The sequence below is a fragment of the Ctenopharyngodon idella genome, chromosome 3 (genome assembly GCF_019924925.1).
Source record: "Ctenopharyngodon idella isolate HZGC_01 chromosome 3, HZGC01, whole genome shotgun sequence".
Classification (NCBI taxonomy): Eukaryota; Metazoa; Chordata; class Actinopteri; order Cypriniformes; family Xenocyprididae; genus Ctenopharyngodon; species Ctenopharyngodon idella.
Genome location: NC_067222.1, coordinates 50231022 through 50253328, shown reverse-complemented (window position 1 = coordinate 50253328; position 22307 = coordinate 50231022). Strand labels below are relative to the sequence as shown.

The window sequence follows — 22307 nt, the reverse complement described above, 5'->3', positions numbered from 1 at the left end:
CCTGAAGCCTGGGCCCGATGATGAGTTTGTTCACATTCTGGAACTCCTTCTGAGGGTCCGGCTTAGTGCTTGATTCGAGTACAGCCGTTTTTAGACTGATAAGAGTATGGCAGGCTAATTTTACATTCAGCCCCTGCTCTTGTTGGTCTTGGTGAGCTTTGCAGGTCACTGCCCCGCTATGGGATTTTCTTATTTTGCAGTGACCGCGGCTCGCTGCTCTAGGCTGGGGGGGCTTTTATTTTGTACTTTTCATTGGGGCTAGGGCCCTGGAGCTCTATGGAAGGCTGTCTTTTCACATCCTTGCTATTTGCTTCCTCTCTTTCAGAGTGTGTTGAAGTTTCTAGCGAGTATTTTCTTAGAACGGATTGGCAAGCTATTTTATCATCTAGCTGCCTTTTACTTCTGAATCCTCCTATACAGGTTGACTTTTCAGTTTAGTTCTTTTTGTGTAGGCCTTCTGGCCTATTTCAGCCACTTCCTTTAGGTTCCAGCGATGCAGTTCTATTTGAAACTCCGCTCCCTTGAGCTCCAGTTCCTAACATGACCTGTTGAGTGGTGGTTTTCGCTCAGTCCAGCTTGGTGTTGTCTTAAGCGTCGGCCTTTTTCTTAGGCTGCCTTGACATTCCTGAGTGTGTTGGCCCTCTTTATTATAATTTTTAAGGGGCCTCCACTCTCTGAGCTTCAGGCTGTTTCTCCTTCCTGCGTTGGCCATTTGGCCACCTTGTTTTTTTTTTTTTTTTTTTTTTAAACTTATTTTTTTTATTAGTTTTTTTGTTGTTGTTGAAAACAGAACAACACAAAGGGGAAAAAAAAAAAAAGGAAAATGGAAGGGTATTTCAAAGGTTGCCATACATTACATATAAACTTTACGGAAAAAAGTTGTCATAAAGTACATGTAAACCTTTAGTCAATTCACCAGAACATTATATCCGTAAACATTTATATACACTTTACATATACAATCATCTAAACCACAGATGGACATGTTATCCATTTCCTCCATTTGTTCTCAAAAATTAGCATTTGCAGCCGAAGTATATATGTGATTTTTTTTTTTTTTTCCATTTCTCTAACCTCTGTTACTATTTTAAACCAGTCTACTCTTGTAGGTGGGTCTACTTTGTACCATTTCCGGGTTATTGCCTTTTTACTTGTTGCCAGTAAAATCTTAAATAAATATTTGTCATCTTGTCCAACCTCATCTGGAATATCTCCCAAATATAAAACAGAAAATGACTTTGGAATATGTAGAGTGAAAACACTATTAATAGTAGAGCATACAGCTTCCCAAAAACCATTCACCTTTGGACATTGCCAAAAAATATGTGTATGATGGGCTGTTTCTACCCCACAGTTCCTCCAGCATGGGTGAGAGGTTCTTGTTTTTTAATTCCTTAAGTCTTGGTGTGATAACAAAACGAGTCCGATTTTTCCAACAAAACTCATGCTATATTCTTGAGTTTGTTGAGGTATGTGGATTAGTACATATTTTATTCCATTGATCAGGTAATAAGAAAATTCCAACCTCTTTTTCCCATTTTAATCTTATATATTCTATTGAATGATTCCTTGAATTACTTATCGCTTTATATAATTTGGATAGCCTTACTTGTACCTTTCTTATATGCCTGTATGATAACCTGCACACTCTGATTAATCTCAGCATTGTCCTTTATTTCTTTCAAATAATACTGACGAACCTGTAAATATCTAAAGAGGTCTTGATTTACAAGACCAAACTTGTCTTTTAAAGTTTGAAAACTCTCCATATTGCCATTGTTTATAATTGTACAGAGTGCAGAAATTCCTAGATAAGTCCATTGCGTAAACCTATGATCCATTGTCCCTGGTTTAAAATCCGGATTTGTTTCTCCAAGTGAAGTTCCTTTACCATAGTAAACCACATTTTTAAAGTAAATTGTGTTATTGGATCAACATTTTGGATTTGGTTTTGAAAATGAGATTTTTTACCTATTAGAGCTTGAACTGGTATCCCTTGAAACTCATTTTCTATTTCCTTCCACTTTGTCTCCACCTTTAAATCACACAGACGGTCTCAGATGGGCAGCATAATAATAATCTTTCAAACTGGGGAGTGACATGCCACCCTTACTTTTATCCAATTGCAATGTTTTATATCTAATTCTTGGTTTGCTTCCATTCCAAATGAATCTCAAGATTTGTTTATCCCATTCTTGAAACTGTTTAGGTGGTATTTCCACAGGGAGAGATTGGAAGAGATATAATAGTACATTCATTTTTATACTTTCAATTCTTGAACTAAAATCCAGGTGTGGTAGAGAAGACCAACGCTTAAGATGTTCTTTAATTTTTCTATTGATTATATTATAGTTCTTTTTATATAACTTTGTTAAATCTTGAGTTATACCATACACCCAGATACTTAATTGATTTTTGATTCCAATTAATATTTAATCTTTGTCTAAGTTCTTTTATTGGACTGAAACCAAATGACAACATTTGAGTTTTCTTTATGTTTAGTTTATACCCCGAGAATCATCCATACTCTTCAAGAAAATCAAATATCTTAAGAAGTGATATGTCTGGATTAGAAAGATAAATTAACACATCGCCATATATAACGCAATTTTATGTTCTACTTTATTGACAGTAATCCCTCCAATTGTATTACTTTCCCTTATTGCCTGGGCCAGAGGCTCAATATAAATTGCAAATAATAAGGTAGAAAGAGGACATCCCTGTCGTGTTCCCCTTTCCAAGTTTATCTTTTTAGTAAGGCCACCATTTATTTTAATCCTAGCTTCGGGTCTGAAATACAGGGATTGGAAACTTACAACTGAGTTTTCTGAAAAGCCAAACCTCAATAGAACCTGAAATAAATATACCCAATTCACACAATCAAATGCCTTTTCCGCGTTCAGGCTAATTAAAGTTGCTTTAGTATGATCTTTTTTGATTTGTTGTATTATGTGAAGTATTCTTCTAATATTATCATGAGTTTGATGTCCTCTAATAATCCGTTTGATCTACATCTATCAAATCAGGCAGAAACATCTCAAGTCTTTTTGTTAAAATGGAGGCAAATAACTTGTAGTCTACATTCAAAACTGATATTGGTCTATATGAACTACACAGGGTTTTGTCCTTTCCTTCTTTGGGTATAATTGAGATAATCGCTTCTCTCCAAGAAGGCGGAATAACTGCTTCTTTAAGGGTCCAATTAAATTATGAAATAAGAAGTGGTGAAATCTCTCTTCTAAATGTTTTGAACCACTCTGAAGGCAAACCATCATTACCAGGCATTTTATTATTCTTAAGATTAGTTAATGCCATATCTAGTTCCTCCTGTGTAATTTCTTTTGTTAAAAGGTTATTTTGATGCAGTCCAATAGAAGGGAGGTCGAGAGAGTCTAAAAATATTTTAATTGAATCACTATTTACCTGTGTCTGTTGTGAATATAGGGATTTGTAGTATAATTCAAATGCCTCTTTAATCTTATCCAGGTTATACAGCATGCGTCCTGAGACAGGATCCTGTATCTTATAGATTGTTGCCTTTTATTGTTGTTTTTTGAGTTTCCATGCTAATCTTTTAGTTGCTTTCACACCTGTTTCATAAAAAGTTTGTTTTAGAATTTTTAATTTCTCTATATCCTCCTTGTAAATATAATTTATCTTATTTTTAATATCTTTAATCTGCTTCAGAATCTGGGAATCATTGCTAATTGCATGTTGTTCTGTTAGACACTGTAATTTATCCTCAAGATTCTTAAAACGAAGTTCTCTTGCCTTCTTAAGGGCTGTGGTAATGGAGATGATTTTACCCCTTAACACTGCCTTGGCTGCATCCCATAATATTGAGGGACTTACTTCCCCATTATCATTGTTTTCCATATATATTTTAATTTCTGATTGAAGCCTCCATATTTTATCCGTGAATTTATCATACAAGTTTAGACTGAGACATATTGTTGCATGGCCTGATATATCTGACGCTCCTATTGTACAGTCTCTTACCCTGTGTCTGTCCTTATTAAACATAAAAAAATAATCTATCCTACTCTATACACCATGGGGTGCTGAATAATGAGAATATTTACATTCTAAAGGATGAAGGTCTCTCCAGACATCTATTAATCCCAGATCTTCTAATGAATTCCTAAATTTTTTTGATTGTGTTGTCTGTTGGATGAATCTAATTGCCGGTTAAGAACAATATTGAAGTCACTACCGCATGTCATTATTCCTTGAGACTCTGTGACCACAAGATCAAAAATTGTGTTGAAAAAAGCTGTTTTACTTCCAGGAGGTGCATAAACATTTACTAGTGTAACCAGATGCTGATCCAATTTTCCATGAACCAAAACATATCGGCCTTCTTTGTCTGATATCTCTTTCAACAAATTGAAATCTAAAGAATTATGTATTAATATGGAAACACCCCTTTTGTTAAACTTTTTAAAAGAACTGTAAAACGTTTGTCTGTACCTGTACTTTTTCAGTTTATCATGTTCAGATGGAGAGAGATCTTGAGTTTCTTGCAAAAATATAACCTGGCTCTTTTCACGTTTCAACTTGGCTATTACCTTACTCCTTTTAACTGGGTTATTTAACCCATTTACATTTAATGATGCGATTTTAACATATCACTGCATATCGATTTAGAGTTCAATAATAAATGCTGGCAACCTTTAGAACGAACATATAACTGAAATAAAACCGAACACACAAGAACAATGACTTCCACGATCAAGGTCCAAACATGACCTAATAAATCCCAATTCCGATCTAGTCCTACTACTGGTTGGGGACCCTCACTATCACCTAAATGGGGGATTGTCTCCCTTAATAGTATAGCACCAATCATGTCAAATGACAGTCCTCGGTCAGTTTTCTCAAATGTCCAGTTATCGCCTTATATAGTTCAATGATATCATAAGCATAAAGACTCGTAAGATTAGTAATATAGAGTTCTGACTCAAAATTAAATATATTCAGTCCACCAAAAGTCTGCATACCTCTTCAGAACTCAGCTCAATAATGTCCGTTCAATTATTAATCTGATGTTGTCTCTGGAAGCTCCGGAGCTTCTCTCGAATGCGATTGTGAGCGGTTCTTCTTACTTTCTGCCACTGGGTATGTCGCGTGTAAGGATAGGACCAAAATTAGCTCAAGTGAAATAATTTATAGGGAATTATAAAGAGCAATTTAGTTTACGACTGAGCAACTATCGTGAAAACACTGACTAGAGACCGGTAACTTTAAAATCGACAGTTTAAGACATTAAATTTTACAAGCACATAATACAAGACACTTTCTTTTAAAATCTACAAGAGACTTGATTTATTCTAATACAAACTAATCTAACACAAACACAAACACACACACACACAAACATTCATACACATTGCAGGAAGAAAGGAAATGAGAGAGAAAGAGTTTTAAGAGAGCGAGAGTGATATGATGAACCTAGAATCTGGAGGTACTTGCTTATAGGCTTAAATGGGAAAACTCCTTGTCAGCGTCCTCGGCTTGGGAAAGAGGGATTTTTTTTTCCGAGTCGATGATTTGTTGCAGGGACTTTTCAGGTCTGGATTGTGTTAGGTAAAAACCAATCCTGTTTGAGCGTGCTGGCAAAATGAAAGGAAGTCTCTTTGTTGTGGCTGGAGTTAAAGTTGAGGCGGCAAAAATCGTTGGTTAAACTTTGCGGCAAAACTTAGAACACGAGACTCTCAACGGAAAAGAAAACTAAGTAAAAGAAAAGAAAAGTGAGTGAAAGTTGGATGGCTTGAATGAGCTGCTTGTCTGTCCTTTGTCAGCTTAGTCTTTTCTTCATTTTGTTCTTCTTGTTACTCCATTGTTACGTTACTTACTGCCTCGAAAACTAGTTCTTTGTCTTGATGTGACTATTTAAACTTAGGTGTTTGTCCCACCTCTGAGAGGAGTTCTGGCCAATCAGATATCGTCTTGTTTCAAAAGGTGGCTTTTCTCTGCCCCCAGTCATAAAATAAGTGTTATCTCCGGTCTCTGGAATTGCCGGCTTCAGCAGAGAGTACCGTTTTAGACAAAATTTCTATTAAATGGAATATGATACATTTTACACAGATTTCATTCAAGCCATGATTTAAACATACATTAGAGATTTAAATTCATTCCAAATAAGGCATACTTTCAATCAAACATTCAAAAGTTATAACATTTACATGAATTGTGGGTGTTCTAAAGCATAACTGGTTACAGGTAGTATGTGTGGACATGATATAAAATGTATGCAGTTGAAAGATGTTTGATAAGTCCATTTTAAATTGTTTAGAACAATTTGATGCAGTTTTAGTTGTAGAACAGTCTTTGTGGGTTTTTCTGTAAAGTTAGGTCACTCAGAGAAACAGGTCTGCATTGTCTCTCTGTCTCTTTTGATCTGGAGATCAAAGACTCTTTATCTTCTGGTGACCATTTGTTTTGTCACAAATAGCTTAAGTTTGTCACCTCTCCTTCAGTCAGGAAGCATGGGTGTCATAAAAGTACCTAGAAAGGGGGTTGTTCTGTAGATGGACTGGAGCCAAAAATTAGATTCTCTGAGTTTGGGTTTCTGGAATTATGTTTTGAAAGAATCATCTGAATGATTCATTTGTCTGGCTCGTCCTCAGTCCTTACACGCGTCAGCCTTTCTTCCCATGGGTGTTCAGATCCTTCAGCTATCCCCGTCAAGTCCACAGCATACCTCTCTTGTTCACGTCCTTTGCTGCCACCGCTGCACTGTCATAAAGCTGAGGTCCTGTCTCCCAATGGATTCGCATCTTGGCAGGGTAAGGGGTCTGGAATCAAATTTTGTTCTCTTTAAGGACTCTTTTAATTTCTCTGTATTCCTTGAGCTTTGCTTTAATTTCCACTGGATAATCCTGTGCAAAAAAATTGGTCTGCCCTTGTATCATATTTCTTTTCCCCATGTTGCACGCAGGACAAGATCTTTAGTAATGTACTGCAGGAAATTGACGATGATCAATCTCGAGGTGGCATCGTTCTGAGGTCTCGGGCCTAGAGACCTATGTGCTCTCTGTATCTGCAGGTCTAGATCGCCATCCAGCGAAAGGTCTGTTTTTAGTAGGCCGCGATCGACCTTCGAGATCCGTGATCTTGCCCTGCATCATCCTTTGTTCCTTCAAAGCATGAAGTAGCATGTCTTTCAGTTCAAGGTTCTCAGATTCGAGTCCAGTAATTCATTCCTCCGTCTCATCTAACCTTGTGCTATGTGACTGAATATCCTCGGCAATATCTTGCAGCCTCTGGTTTATGTCTCTTTTCAGTTTTTCAGCTTCAGTTTTAATATCCTCCCTAAACTCTTCCTTGAATTGGCTAAATTCTTTTCTCAACTCTGTTTTTAGGTTGGTGATATCTTTGCTGAGTGCCCGCAGAGCTCGTAAAGTTTCTGCGGCATCTTTCTCCGGTGCAGATTTGTCGTCGTCATTAACCATCTCGTTACACTCCTCCGCTTTTTTTTGTTTCACAAATCCTTTTTTAGGCTTTGCCCCACTCATTTTATAGTCGTTTCTCTTATTTGAATTGGAAAGTTTCTGAGTATAAGGGCTTTTTCAACTCAATGACCGGGAGCTATAGTTTTATGCTGCCATCACACGCCTCGCTCCAACCGGAAGTTCCCACCTTGGGGTTTTTTATATTTTTCAGCCTCCTCTTCGTAGAGTCGCTAGGTTCAAACCACTGCCCCGCTGAGTGCTAGTGTTTTTCTGTAATTAGAATTTTTCTCCTGGTAGGCGCCCAAGTTTCGTGTATTTACTTTGGGTTTTAGTCTCCACTGAGCCTCAGTGAAGTCATGTTCAGAGGTCGGCCCTCCTCTGGGGCCGCCTCTGTCCCGACCTAGGCAAGCGTTGTCATCCTGTTCTGACTATTTTAGCTGTTGGTGTTGGCTGCTTCTTTTTAGCCTCCCTTGCTAGTCGCTCAGTTCATGTTTGCCTCCCCTCTCATCAGGGTTACTTCTGGTCGGGAGCCCGCCTTCTGCATTAGGCTAACAATGCGAGTAGTAGGCCCTGCGGCCTCCTCTTCTTTATTTCTTTGCTCCATTTCTACTGTATTTTAGCAATGTCTGAGTATGTGTTCCCTGGTGTTTAGCATTAGCTCAGTGACAAGCAGTGAGCTTTTGCTCCGTGCTTCCTCTCGTTTTAGAGAGTGCGCTTTTTGGCTGAAGCCTCCGCTCTCTGAGCTTGGTAGTCTCATTGTGAGTGGCCCCTTGATTGTTTCAAGTATTTGTTTAAATGGTCGGCCTCCTTTGGTTCTTTCCTGTGGAGGCCGCTATTTATATGGAGCCAGCTCCTTTGAGTCTCTTAGGATCCTCTGAATCTCTTTTTCTATTTCAAGCTCTATGCCCCATGCATGCTTTACACCTAACTGCTCGGGGCGAATGCGTTCTTTCTCCCTCACTGGTTCTGAAATTCGCTCCCCTAGAGCTTTAGCATTGGCAACTCGGGCCCGCAGCCATGTTTCCTGGGAGTAGTAGGCCCTGCTTGAGGCCTCCTTGCCATTCTGGTAGCGTTATGTTGTTCTCCCCTCTTTGAAGGGTTGATGGGCGATATGCTGAGCACACGGCTTGTGTTTGCCATGCAAACCAGTGTTCCAAGCTGGCAATTCTTTTCTCACGTCTAAGTAGTTGGCTCTTCGGGTGTGTTATGTAGATGTTGTAAGTTTCTCTTCCTGTTACCTCCATCTCTGAGCTGTTCAGATTCCCTAGGGTTTTTCTGGGAATCCTCACCAATTCTGGTGCTGTTTCACAGCTCTTTATTGCTAGGCTTGGTTTTGCTCGTTCCGGTTGAGCTCAGTTCTCCCCTTATCCTTGGGTCATTAGAATTGGCTCCCGAAGGTCAATCGGAAGGTAGAAGGACTTTTTAGTTCGCCCTGAAGGATCGGTTGTTAAGCTGTTGATACTCTCTTGCTGTTTGAGTTCGGTTTATATGCTAGGAGTACTCTCTGTCTCCTACTATACTCCAGTCTCTGTTCCTCGCCTGGCTTAGCTAAGAGTACTCAGCCTCCAGAGTGTTTCTCTTTCACTCTGTAGATTCTAGGTTGAGTAGACTGCTCCCCTCTTTCAGGGTTTCTGGCTATTTGCTGAGCTCTACTCCCAGGGATGCCCATCTCTGGTCCGGTGAGTTGTTACTGCCTTTTTTGCAGTTCTTCTCACAAGGTTTCTTCCTCTTTGTTGAAGTTTGCAGAGATTCTGTTCTTTCAGACAGGTTGTTGGCTTGACTAGCCCTTCTCTGGGCCGGTTCGGCCTCCCTGGTGGCCTTCAGGGTTGATCTTTTGTCCCCCTAGTAGTGACGGGCCAGAGTCCTTGTGGTACTCTGGCCATTCTCCCTTAAAGGGACCCCTTCTTTGAAGTTGCTGGTTCCAAGCCTTTGAGCGGCCTTGGTAGGCTTTCACTCTGTGGAGGCCTCTGTGGCTGCATTTACACTGCAAGTCTTAATGCACAGATCTGATCTTTTGACCATATCCGATTTTTTGGCCAGTGTGTTTACATTCACTTTAGACGCGACTGTTATCCGATATCTGTGTTTACATTACTTCCTGCCCCAAAATGATTGTCATTGATAGTTTTACATGCACATAGTAGACCCTCGGGTTTTTAATGGCCGTGCTATTAAAATTATTTATATATTTCATGTTGAGTGGCCATGATTACCTGTCAGAATGGATAAGTTAACAGCTGTCAGTGTCATGGATGTATTGCAGCGCAAAATCTGACTAAATGGATATAGACCGGAAAATAAAGGTAATTTGTGCCTGATATTTTATCTACAGTTATTAGTTTTAGGATTCCATTTTTTTGAATGAATTCGAGCGAGCTAGGGAGAGAGAGAGAGAGAGAGAGAGAGAGTAGCTACAGTGAAGCTTTTGGCTTATAAGAAAAACAACAACACGGCGGTCTTTTTTCAAATTAACCGGGCAAAGGTTGAAATTCAGCTGCTGAATGTATGTGTGTGTGCGCAATTTCTTTCTAGAAAAATAAATAACGTTAGACATAGGCTATGAAGTTCCCACCTCAATAATAAAGCTGCGAATTTTTAGTGTGAGTGCATACAAGCACGTCTGCTTCATAATACAACATTAAAGCTACCTTTTAGTGAGCAAACGTGTCGCCCTCGCCTTGTAGTGGCTTGGAATTCCAATGGGAATCGGATATGCGTGTTTAGACGTAGGTCGCATGTCCAGAGATCGGATATGTATCTGATTTAAAACCACATTTGGAAGTGGCTCAGATCAGATGCGAATAAATCGGATCTCATGTGGATTTTTGTGTTTACACGTGTGCAACTAATTCCGATCTGTGTCAGATGTAAGCAAAAGATTGGATTTTTTGTGCCAGTGTAAATGCAGCCTTTGAGGCTTTTTAGCTTGGGCGGTGGCCATTATTATGGGAGTTATATCACTGACAGCCTCTGACCAGGGGTTGAGTGCTTGGCTCTCTTCTCAGCCATTTTGGCATGCACTCACCTCAGCATGGCGGCGTGGGTATTCCGTTCCTCATATGCGTTCTAGGACGCAGTGCGAGTTCCCTTTCGAAAGGGAACATCTCAGGTTACGTATGTAACCATGGTTCCCTGAGAACAGGGAACGAGACACTGTGTCTCCCTGCCATGCTTCTGGGTTGCCTGCTACAGTCACTTCAGATGAATAGCGGATGTCATGTTTCCTAGGCGCCCTTTATATACTGTCTGGTCGCACTAGTATGACATCATAGGCTGTTGCCGGCCAGTAGGATTGGCGTGATTCCACTTTCACTTCAGACACCTGTCACGTGAGGGCGTTTCCCCATATGCGTTCTAGGATGCAGTGTCTCGTTCCCTGTTCTCAGGGAACCATGGTTACATACGTAACCTGAGACATTTCTTGCAAAATCTGGCAAAATCTTTATTTGAACATATACTTGGATACATCTGACTTTTACAACAAAGAAGAGTAACAGAAAGATGTGCTCGATTTGTTGTGCTCTGGCTTGATCTTTTGTATCCCTAATGTTACACACAGCAAAAACCATCATTCTCATAAAAGCATGTGGAAAGAAAATCATTCAATGAATTATATAGAGTATATGAACAGATGTACTTATAAATGGGGCATACATCGCTTCTGCTTTATCACCTGATCGAAATAATCTATAATTATAATTCTGTAGAATGACCCTTAAACACGACAACTGATCCATTTGAGCTTGATTCTGCATGTGAAGTTGTCATGGCAACCAGTTATACTGCATGCTGATTTGCTACAAGGGATGTGCTGAAAAGGTAGAAGCATAGAAACATATGATATTCGCACAAGCCTCATTCATACCAATGTGCTCATATTAGGACATGCTCAGACCTCAGCATTAGTTCTCAGTCATTTGACTGGTTAGGCTGTTTCAAACAGGGTTTTTGTGCAGGAAAAACGGAGACAGACACCTAGCTTTTTGAATACTAGTGCATTTAATGTTCATTGAGATCGGAAGAGATGCATAATGTACAGCAGGACAGGGGATTTCAAACCTGTCCTGGAAGCCCACCACTGCACATTTCACATGTCTCTCATATCGGACACCCACTTCAGGTCTTGCGGTCTCTACAAATGAGCTGCTGAGTTGAATCAGGTGTGTTAGATGATGGAGACATAGACAATGTGCATACACAATCAAGCAATCCAGCATTAAAACATTAAAATGTAGCATGTCATGGGAAAAGGGCTCCAAAAGCAGCTCATTCACTACTGATATTTCTGTTTACAGCTTAAATGCATATACATTTTTAACTTCTGGTAAACATGCCTCTGTCCCAATTTTTTTAGCATGTTGCAGCCATCAAAATCAAAAAACATTTATATTCACAAAAGCTGGTCTTAAGTTACACTTAAGTTGGTCAGTGAAAACAATGGAAATATTTTCTTTATACTTTAAGTCTTTAAACTTTATTTAACTAACTAAAGGGGTGGTTCACTGTTTTTTTTTCTAGGCTTGATTGTGTTTATGGGGCGCAGTTTAACGTCTTAATGCTTCGTTTAAAAAAAAAAACGCCATATTTTTCATATATTTTACCTTTATTTTACACCGCTGTTTCCCTTCTCCCAAAAACGCTCTGTTAAGTTCCTGGTTCTATGAAGCCCCTCCCTCAGAAATACACAATGGACTGAGATTGTTTAGCTGGCCCTGTGTATTGCGATTTGCTGTCCGGAATACGTTGTCACGATTCACATTGTCCGGAAACGCCACGCCCCTTACCATTTGGTCAAAGTCCAGTCTTTGCTTCGGTGGAAATGTAAATAATGGCATCAATATTGCCGTATCAATTTGAGCCAGAATCAGACCCAGATAGCAGTAATGATGAAGAGGGTCAAGCAGAACCTCTGTAAGCACTGCTTTTAACGGACATTTATGAATGTTAAGTATTTTTGTTTGTATTTGTGTCAAAGTGTTCAGATATGCTGTCACTCTGTTTAAAGCTTTACTGTAGCTGAATACATGACTGAGTAGTAGCATTTTTGTAAAGGTATTGTTTAATTTTTAGCATGAACGAGCATGTGGGTAAACACAACATAAAAGCCGTAATGAAACAATGCTGTACACTGATAACAGAAATGCCAACAAACACCAACAGAAGTTCGCTGGTGTGATTACATAGAAGTTTGTTGGTGTTTGTAGGCGTTTGTTGGAGAAGTATGAAATAGAAGCCAAACCGGTCTTTGTTTACGTCCCAGAAACTATATAACTTTATAAAAAAATAAAACATACTTACAGGTTGGGGCCCATAAACAGCAGCTTCTGCTTTTAAGTGGGAACTGCTTCATCTTTCAGTAATAGCCTTTGTGCAAATCCAGCACAGACAGCTAAATTAGCATTATAATTGTCAGGAACAGAATTAAACATAAATTAAAAAAAAAAAAAAAAAAAATTGTTCCTGAAGTCCAGCGTCCCTAGGAAGAAGACTTGTATGCACGCAACATGGCCTCCCCCACTTTTCTGCGTGTTCCCGTGGGCAGTGTTTTTGTTAATTGCAGGATTTATGATGTCACCAACCCAGGAAGAAGCTTGTTGTAGTCCAAACCGGTCGTTTTTGTAGGCATTAAACTGCCATAACTTTAAAAGACCATATCTCCGTTTGCATTGACTTTCAGTGCTGTAACTTTGCAGATACTGTTTATGCTCAAGCAGCAACATTACACACTAACTAAAGTTAAAAAAAGTGAAATAGCAATGAACCACCCCTTTAAATGTTTAAATAAAGTTTAAAGTTTAAATTAACAAACCACAGATTTTTGATTTTATTGCATTTTACAAAATGTCCCAACTTTTCTGGAAATGGGGTTGTATTTACACTGCATTCACAATTAGTCTACATACATTTAATTCAATATTTAAATTAGTGCTGTTAATCGAATAAAAAATAATTAATTGCAATAAAATTGAATAAAGTTCCCTTTCGAAAGGGAACTTGTGCTGCGTCCCCTAGGGGTCACTATGGGGAATGCCTCTGGCATTCCAGGTTTCTGAGGTGTGAGTCTAAACACCACTGTGGATGTGTCTCAATCAGCTCCCTAGCTCCCGAGCTTGTGAATCTGTATATCGTGTACACGAGTGTGGGCACTGGTAGGACAGTAACGGACGCTGGTTCACTACACATTGGAACACTTATGACTCTGTTTCCAGCAACGTGACAGCGTCCTCATTGTAAAACATCACTACTGGTATTTATGAACAACAGCAGAGCTGATATCTTTCTGACATTACTTGTAATGTTATAAAAATACATTATGATAAATTCTTTGCTTGTTACAAATACGTGCAACATTTCAGCCGTAAATAAATTATAAATTTTAGCTAGATTTTGTTCCATTACCTGTCTATAAAAATATAATAAATTAATAATAATAATGGTTTGTATTTTTAAGAACATCGCACGTCGTTATGTGTAGGGAGTTGGCTCATGTGATTTGAGTTTCGCGCTTCAGAACTTCCATTAAGGGAGCATAGTAATGCTGCCTTCACATGCTCTCGGAATTATAGTAAATACAAGTTTCTTAGGTAAAAATTGCACATGAACGCCCTCCCATTTCAAAACTTAAATGCGCTGAGCTTATTATCACGACTTCAGAAGTGGGAATTATCAAATTTCCGATAGCTCGTGAAGGCAGCATGAGCATCGATGCTCCCTGGTTTTCACGGTGCATTGTGGGACTTTTTAGGGAGCGAACGGTTCAGTGCCCTGGAAGGATTCTGTGATTGAGACAGATCAGTGCCCTGACTACTGAACTAGGGAGCTGATTGAGACGCACCCAATGAACTTGACATTGGCAGGTGGCAGCCTATGACGTCACCACAGGTCAGATTATATATGTCATGAAAACAGAAGCAGCTTGAGCCCCTTCGCGGTCGCCTCAATGAACATTTTGAGCTGAACTGGAAGATTGGTGAGATTGCTAACTTCCATATTATGTGTTACGTATTACAGTGGGTACGGAAAGTATTCAGACCCCCTTAAATTTTTCACTCTTTGTTATATTGCAGCCATTTGCTAAAATCATTTAAGTTCATTTTTTTTCCTCATTAATGTACAGACAGCACCCCATATTGACAGAAAAACACAGAATTGTTGACATTTTTGCAGATTTATTAAAAAAGAAAAACTGAAATATCACATGGTCCTAAGTATTCAGACCCTTTGCTCAGTATTTAGTAGAAGCACCCTTTTGATCTAATACAGCCATGAGTCTTTTTGGGAAAGATGCAACAAGTTTTTCAGACCTGGATTTGGGGATCCTCTGCCATTCCTCCTTGCAGATCCTCTCCAGTTCTGTCAGGTTGGATGGTAAACGTTGGTGGACAGCCATTTTTAGGTCTCTCCAGAGATGCTCAATTGGGTTTAAGTCAGGGCTCTGGCTGGGCCATTCAAGAACAGTCACAGAGTTGTTGTGAAGCCACTCCTTCATTATTTTAGCTGTGTGCTTAGGGTCATTGTCTTGTTGGAAGGTAAACCTTCGGCCCAGTCTGAGGTCCTGAGCACTCTGGAGAAGGTTTTCGTCCAGGATATCCCTGTACTTGGCCGCATTCATCTTTCCCTTGATTGCAACCAGTCGTCCTGTCCCTGCAGCTGAAAAACACCCCCACAGCATGATGCTACCACCACCATGCTTCACTGTTGGGACTGTATCGGACAGGTGATGAGCAGTGCCTGGTTTTCTCCACACATACCGCTTAGAATTAAGGCCAAAAAGTTCTATCTTGGTCTCATCAGACCAGAGAATCTTATTTCTCACCATCTTAGCAAACTCCATGTGGGCTTTCATGTGTCTTGCACTGAGGAGAGGCTTCCGCCGGGCCACTCTGCCATAAAGCCCCGACTGGTGGAGGGCTGCAGTGATGGTTGACTTTCTACAACTTTCTCCCATCTCCCGACTGCATCTCTGGAGCTCAGCCACAGTGATCTTTGGGTTCTTCTTTACCTCTCTCACCAAGGCTCTTCTCCCCCGATAGCTTAGTTTGGCCGGACGGCCAGCTCTAGGAAGGGTTCTGGTCGTCCCAAACGTCTTCCATTTAAGGATTATGGAGGCCACTGTGCTCTTAGGAACCTTAAGTGCAGCAGAAATTTTTTTGTAACCCAGATCTGTGCCTTGCCACAATTCTGTCTCTGAGCTCTTCAGGCAGTTCCTTTGACCTCATGATTCTCATTTGCTCTGACATGCACTGTGAGCTGTAAGGTCTTATATAGACAGGTGTGTGGCTTTCCTAATCAAGTCCTATCAGTATAACCAAACACAGCTGGACTCAAATGAAGGTGTAGAACCATCTCAAGGATGATCAGAAGAAATGGACAGCACCTGAGTTAAATATATGAGTGTCACAGCAAAGGGTCTGAATACTTAGGACCATGTGATATTTCAGTTTTTCTTTTTTAATAAATCTGCAAAAATGTCAACAATTCTGTGTTTTTCTGTCAATATGGGGTGCTGTGTGTGCATTAATGAGGAAAAAAAATGAACTTAAATGATTTTAGCAAATGGCTGCAATAACAAAGAGTGAAAAATTTAAGGGGGTCTGAATACTTTCCATACCCACTGTATGTAGAGCCTCTTCTGTATTATCAGCAAAATGAAGACAGATGTGTAATAAAATAAGTGTTATTATCATAAGATAAAAAAAAGAATAACACAACTACTAAATGAATACCATGAATGATAAAGGAATAAAGTGCATAAGATACATAAAATACAAGTGATTAAGTTGGGTGTGGCTATGGAAGAGTTATGTTATCTTATGGAAAGATAAACTGTTTCACTGAAAAAATAAGGTGGGGAACATCTGGAATCTAGAATCATAAAATCTGGAACACGCAGATGAAGGTACCTTGAAGCGAAGGTTTGCTCGCCTGAGCTTAACCTTGTTGCAAATGTCTCTGTGTGTCTTCTGCCTCTCTAGGCCCGACACTCAGAACCTGGTCAATCCGCTTTTGTCTCTCTGGCTTGGAGACTTGGAATGTGCTGTAGTTGTTACCATCTTGTTGGATGAAAACTCTGAACGTAGTATTCATTAATGTCTCTTTCCTCACAGGCTGGAGGCTCAGAACATGGAATCTGTTGTTGTCTCTCTGGGCGAACCAGAGGCTCAGAATGTTACAGTGTATCAGTTTCAGTCTCACCTTCGCAGGCCTGAGACTCAGAATGGTATATCGTTTATGTCTCACTCCTTACAGAGTTGAAATCCAGAACAAGGAGTGTTTGTTAAAAGGGTACCTTTCTCCCTTTCCGATGAGGAGGAGTTTGCAATTTGGTGCATTCGAGTGCTCTGATTGGCTGCTGGCATCAGAGGACACACACACAGTGTGGCCCACCCTTCTTTCCCCTGTGGAACTGGCGCAGAAATGGTGCATGGAACAACAAAAGTTGAACTGTATCTACAGGCCAGACCAAATTAATTGTAAACACTTTGCAATTATTTGTCTTCAACCGATTGTTAAATACGCTTATGATTATTACAGTATGTTACATTTTAAAAATAGAATTAACATTATTTAGCAAGCATGTAACCACTTAAATCATAGAGGAACAGATATGAAATATGCTAAAACAAACACAGAAAAATAAAAGACAATAATACTTGATACACACTAAGCATGTTTACAAACACACAAACACAGACACACATTTTCTTGTAGATTCAGTGTTTGAAATACATGATGGGTAACAATGTTTTCTGCAAATCTCAGTATAACAATTTTCAGGTTTCATTTTACTCATAATGTGTTAAAACTAATACTCAAATGGAAATTCTAGTCTAAATATGAATTATAGAACAATATTACTGAGTACACACACATTTTGTTGCAGATATGGATAATTGAAATCAATGATAGGTTAGAAAATGCTTATTCCAGGTTTCCCTTTAAAAATCATCATTTTCAGGTCTCAATGTAATTGTAATGTTATATAATTGCAAAAACATATATCAGATGAACAAATGAAGTGGTAAACCTTGACAAAATGTAAATAGTAATGTTATAATTAGGATTTATATAGCTTAAAAGGGATTTTAAATGACAAAACCTTGAAACCTTGAACTATATTAATGGCCTTCTACTGCCATCTGGTGGCACCAAATGACAGTTTCAGGCAATTTACTAAGGAAAAATATGGTTTTTAAAGGATTTAAAAACCACCTATTATAGTGCCACCTATTGCCTGATCTCCACCAATTTTTTTGGGTGTCCTCAGTGTGTGTCCATAAATATGTGCCAATTTTGGTGAAAATATCTCATTTTGTTTTGAAGTTATAGGCATATATATAAGAGCATAAAAATTACTTTTTTTTTTTGCCATTTCCTATCAAAATTTTGACATTTGAGTTTTAACATTTAGTAAACAAGCTTAGGTTCCATGTTTCCTAACGTCTTTGAAACACTGAATCAAAATGTTGCGGAAACCATAAGGCGGAACCTAACAAGTTTGGTATCGTTGGACTCGGCAAGGATTTAGGAGTCTAAAAACATGACTCCTGTGAAAATAAATTGTACACACCCAAAGTTACATACATTTTCAGCCAAAACAGTCAATATGCCATTGAAAATATGTTTTTTACAGCTTTGTAACAGTTATAGCGCCAACTATGGTCCGATCTCAATAAAAATCGGCACGCTTCTTTAGAGTGATATGCTGCATGTGCTCACCCATTTTCATGAAGTTCTGAGTTTCTGTTTAGGATTTATAGGATTTATATTTGTTTTCTAAATTACCCTGTTATAGCAACCCTAAGGGTAAAATTAAACTTTTTTTTATAATTATTGATCCAGAGAATTGTCCTGCACTGGTTTGGTTCCGATCGGGCGAAAAACCTAGGACTAGTTCGCAAAAGTAGGTTTTTAACATATTCGTGAATAATTAATGAACAATTTGATTGACAGCATTGGTTCTTGAGACAAAGTTGTTCAGAATGAGGAGGTCTATCAAATGACATGCATATTGTGTGGATCTGTGAAACACCACATGATTACAGAGACGTAAAACTCGTTAGTGCCAACTAGTGGCCGATTTCTTACAAAATTCTTACAGACCTCTAGGACCATGAGTCGAACTTGCCTACTGAGTTTCGTTCCGATTGGCCTCTGATAACCTTGTCTAATAGGTGCTCAAAATTTATTGGCCATTGGCGGCCATGTTTTTTTAGATACGCCAATGTCCTCATAGACTATCATGTCACCTTGGACCAAGACACTGCATACCAATTTTCAAGTCAATCAGGCTAATGGTCAGGTGGTTACAGCCGTTTTCATGTTTTTTTCCTGTTATAGTGCCACCTAGAGTCCAATCGACACAATTTTTTTATCATGACCAAAGATTGAGCCCATATACATGTTCCGAGTTTGGTGCAGATATCTCATTTCATTCTTGAGTTTCAAAATTTCTATTCAAATTTCAACTTTTATTTGATAATTATTGATATTCAGATTCCACAGAACATTTCTGCACCGGTTTGGTTCCGATCGGGCGGAAAACCTAGGACTAGTTCGCAAAAGTAGGTTTTGGACAAAATTCAAAATGGCGAAAAAATTGGCATACCAGATCTAAAACTGATCGTGCAGACCAAACTGTAAGTGCTAGAAACTTGAAACTTGGCCAGATGGTAGACCCCAATTTGGGGAGAAACTCAGAAGTTATGACCCCAATCTGCCAATAGGTGGCGCTACAGCGATCAAAAGTTGAAAATCGCTCATAACTCATAGAACATTTGTCGTAGACTCAAGTGTCTTACATCTTTGTAATCCTTGGCTCAAGACGAACAAAACGTATATATCCGATTTCATTTCCGCCTGGAAATTTTCCGCCATTTTTAATTTTGTCAACAAGGTTAACGGAGGTCGATCGGAACGAAACTTGGTAGGCATGTTCGACTTATGGTCCTAGAGGTCTGTAAGAATTTTGAAAGAAATCGGCCACTAGTTGGCACTAACAAGTTTTACGCCTCTGTAATCACGTGGTGTTTCACAGATCCACACAATATGCATATCATTTGATAGATCTCCTCATTCTGAACAACTTTGCCAGAAGATGCTGTCAATCAAATCGTTCATTAATTATTTGCAAATATGTAAAAAACCTACCTAGGTTTTTCGCCCGATCGGAAGAAAACAAGTGCAAGACAATTCTCTGGACTCTCTAGATCAATAATTATCAAAAAAAAAAGTTGACCTTTACCCTTTGGGTCGCTATAACATGGTCATTTACAAAATCGGTGTGGCAAAATATATACTCAAAAGCATATAAATCCTAAAAGAAAACTCAGAACTTCACAAAATTAAGTAAGCACATGCAGCATATGACTCAAACGAAGCATGCCAATTTTTATGGCGATCGGACCATAGGTGGCGCTATAACTGTCAAAAAGCTATAAAAAAACATATATTTTCAATGGTAAATTGCCTGTTTTGGCTGAAAATGTATATAACTTTGGGTGTGGTCGACTTGTTTTCACTGGAGTCACGTCTTTAGACTCCTGAATCCTTGCCGTGTCCAACGATACCAAACTTGTTAGGTTTCGCCTTATGGTTTCTGCAACGTTGTGATTCAGCGCTTATAAAACTTTTGCAAATATCTTCAAAACCTTAAGTCCTATTGAGACGAAACCAGCGTAGGAAACACGAAACCTAAGCTTGTTTACTAGACGTTAAAGCCCAAATGTCAAAAAAATCCAATCAAAGTCTCTCATGGGTAATTTTTTATGCTCTTGTATATATAAGTGTCTATAACTTCAAAACAAAATGAGATATTTTTACCAAAATTGGCACACATATGTATGGACACACTCTGAGGACCAGGATCAGGCAATAGTTGGCGCTATAACTGTCAAAAAACCTTTAAAAACCATATTTTTTTCTATAGTAAATTGCCTGACACTGTCATTTAGTGCCACCAGATGGCAGCAAAAGGCAATTAATATAGTTTAAGGTTTCAAGGTTGTCATTTAAAATCTGTTTTAAACTATATACATCCTTATAATAACATTACAAATCACATTTTGTCAAGGTTTACCACTTCATTTGTTCATTTGTCATGTTTTTGCAATAATATAACAATTACATTGAGACCTGAAAATTATGATTTTTAGAGGGGAAACCTGGAATAAGCATTTTCTTACCTATTATTGATTTCAAATATCCATATCTGCAACAAAATGTGTGTAAGCACGTTTAATTAACGGAGTTAACATGGAAAATAAACTTAACACTAAACAGACACTTTTAAAATGAAAGTGAGCCAATAAGAGGTCCTCTGCTGCCACCTGCTGTTTGCAATAGTAATTTGTCAATTTATTTATAATATCTATTTAAACTTAATAAAATCATTATTTTAACATTTACTATAATTTTTTTTTCTAAATTCATCACTACATTTCCATTAGAGTATTAGTTTTAACAGTTGTGCCACATTGAATAAAATGAAACCTGAATTATGTTTTACTCAGATTTGCAAAAAACATCTGTATCCATCATGTATTTCAAATACTGAATCTACAAGAAAATATCTGTGTCTGTGTGTTATGTGCGTGTCTCTGTGTGTGTGTGTGTGTGTGTGTGTGTAAGCATGCTTAGTGTGTATCAAGTATTATTGTTTAAGCCTTTTCTTTCTTTGTTTTAGCATACATCATAGCTGTTCCTCTATGATTACATGTGATTACATCCTTGCTAAATAAAACTTAATATCTTTTTACGCATATGTGCTTAAAGGCCTTAAATGCTTGAACCCCGGTAAATGCTGCTTGCAGCTTTAATCATTATTATTATTATTATTATTATTATTACTATTGTTATTTTGTTCAAATTTAAAGATGCCTGCACATGCGTGCTAAAAGACGAAATGCAACAGAGAATTAGGGTGAATTCATTGAGATGAATTGGAAAAAGTGTCCCAATCAACCTGAACACACCCCTACATGTATAAAAAGTTAGCCTAAAAATAAATATGATATCCAATGCTGAAGCAAACATCAATCATGTGTTTTCATCTTACAATAGATCTTTCATCTGTCACTCTCCTGCAATGAATGAATCCTCATCTTTTTTTGTAAACTTCAGAGCAAATAAGAAGCAAGAAGGCTTTGTTTTTTTCCTTGTCATTCAGAACAAGGTTTTTTTTCGTGTCACTCAGCACAAGTTTTTTTCATGTTTTTTCTGGGTCGCTCATGTATAGTACGTGACTTAAGTAAAGTTGGCCGCATATTCACGGATTCGAATTTCCAATAAAAATAACTTGTGAGCTAAACACTGTTGGTACACAAATATTTTTCTGATGTTTGGATGGTTCTCACACATTTATGAGCTCTGGCACTTGCTGTCAATACGCGCCTGAGAGAGGTTAAAACATCCGTTGCATATTATTGGAGGTTCATGCTATAACTGAGAATGAAACACGACTGCCCCTACTGGTAATGTACTTCATGTGTCAGAGAACTTTACTACAAGCCACGTCTTGCTGCGGCAGGTCATGGGATCCTTTTCCCTGTGATGCGCATTCTTAATGGCCACATCTGAAGATAGGTCGGGGCAGAAATTGCATGTGGACCAATGAGAACTCCTGTCCTTCCTGGGCTTGGTACCAGAGGTGGTCTTCTTGCCCTCTAAGAGGTGTCTGGATATTGTCCTTGCATTTTTTTCTGATGGTGTTGGACAGTTTGTGTTAGTCCAGCAAGATCCAAACAAAATATAGCAAACCTTTGTCCCGGCCATAAACTGGGCCCTGGAATGTGCTGTTCCCTACAAAGTGCATTATGCCTGTGAGGCCCCTGCTTTTTCTAGCAGTGTTGTCAA

General features: G+C 38.7%; 1 protein-coding gene across 2 annotated transcripts in view; it reads right to left on the bottom strand.

The window, feature by feature from the left end:
* The window catches only part of LOC127508745 (NACHT, LRR and PYD domains-containing protein 3-like), a 68457-nt gene that overhangs the window by 27808 nt on the left and 18342 nt on the right, over nucleotides 1-22307 (bottom strand). The gene's annotated exons all lie outside the window — the stretch shown is intronic.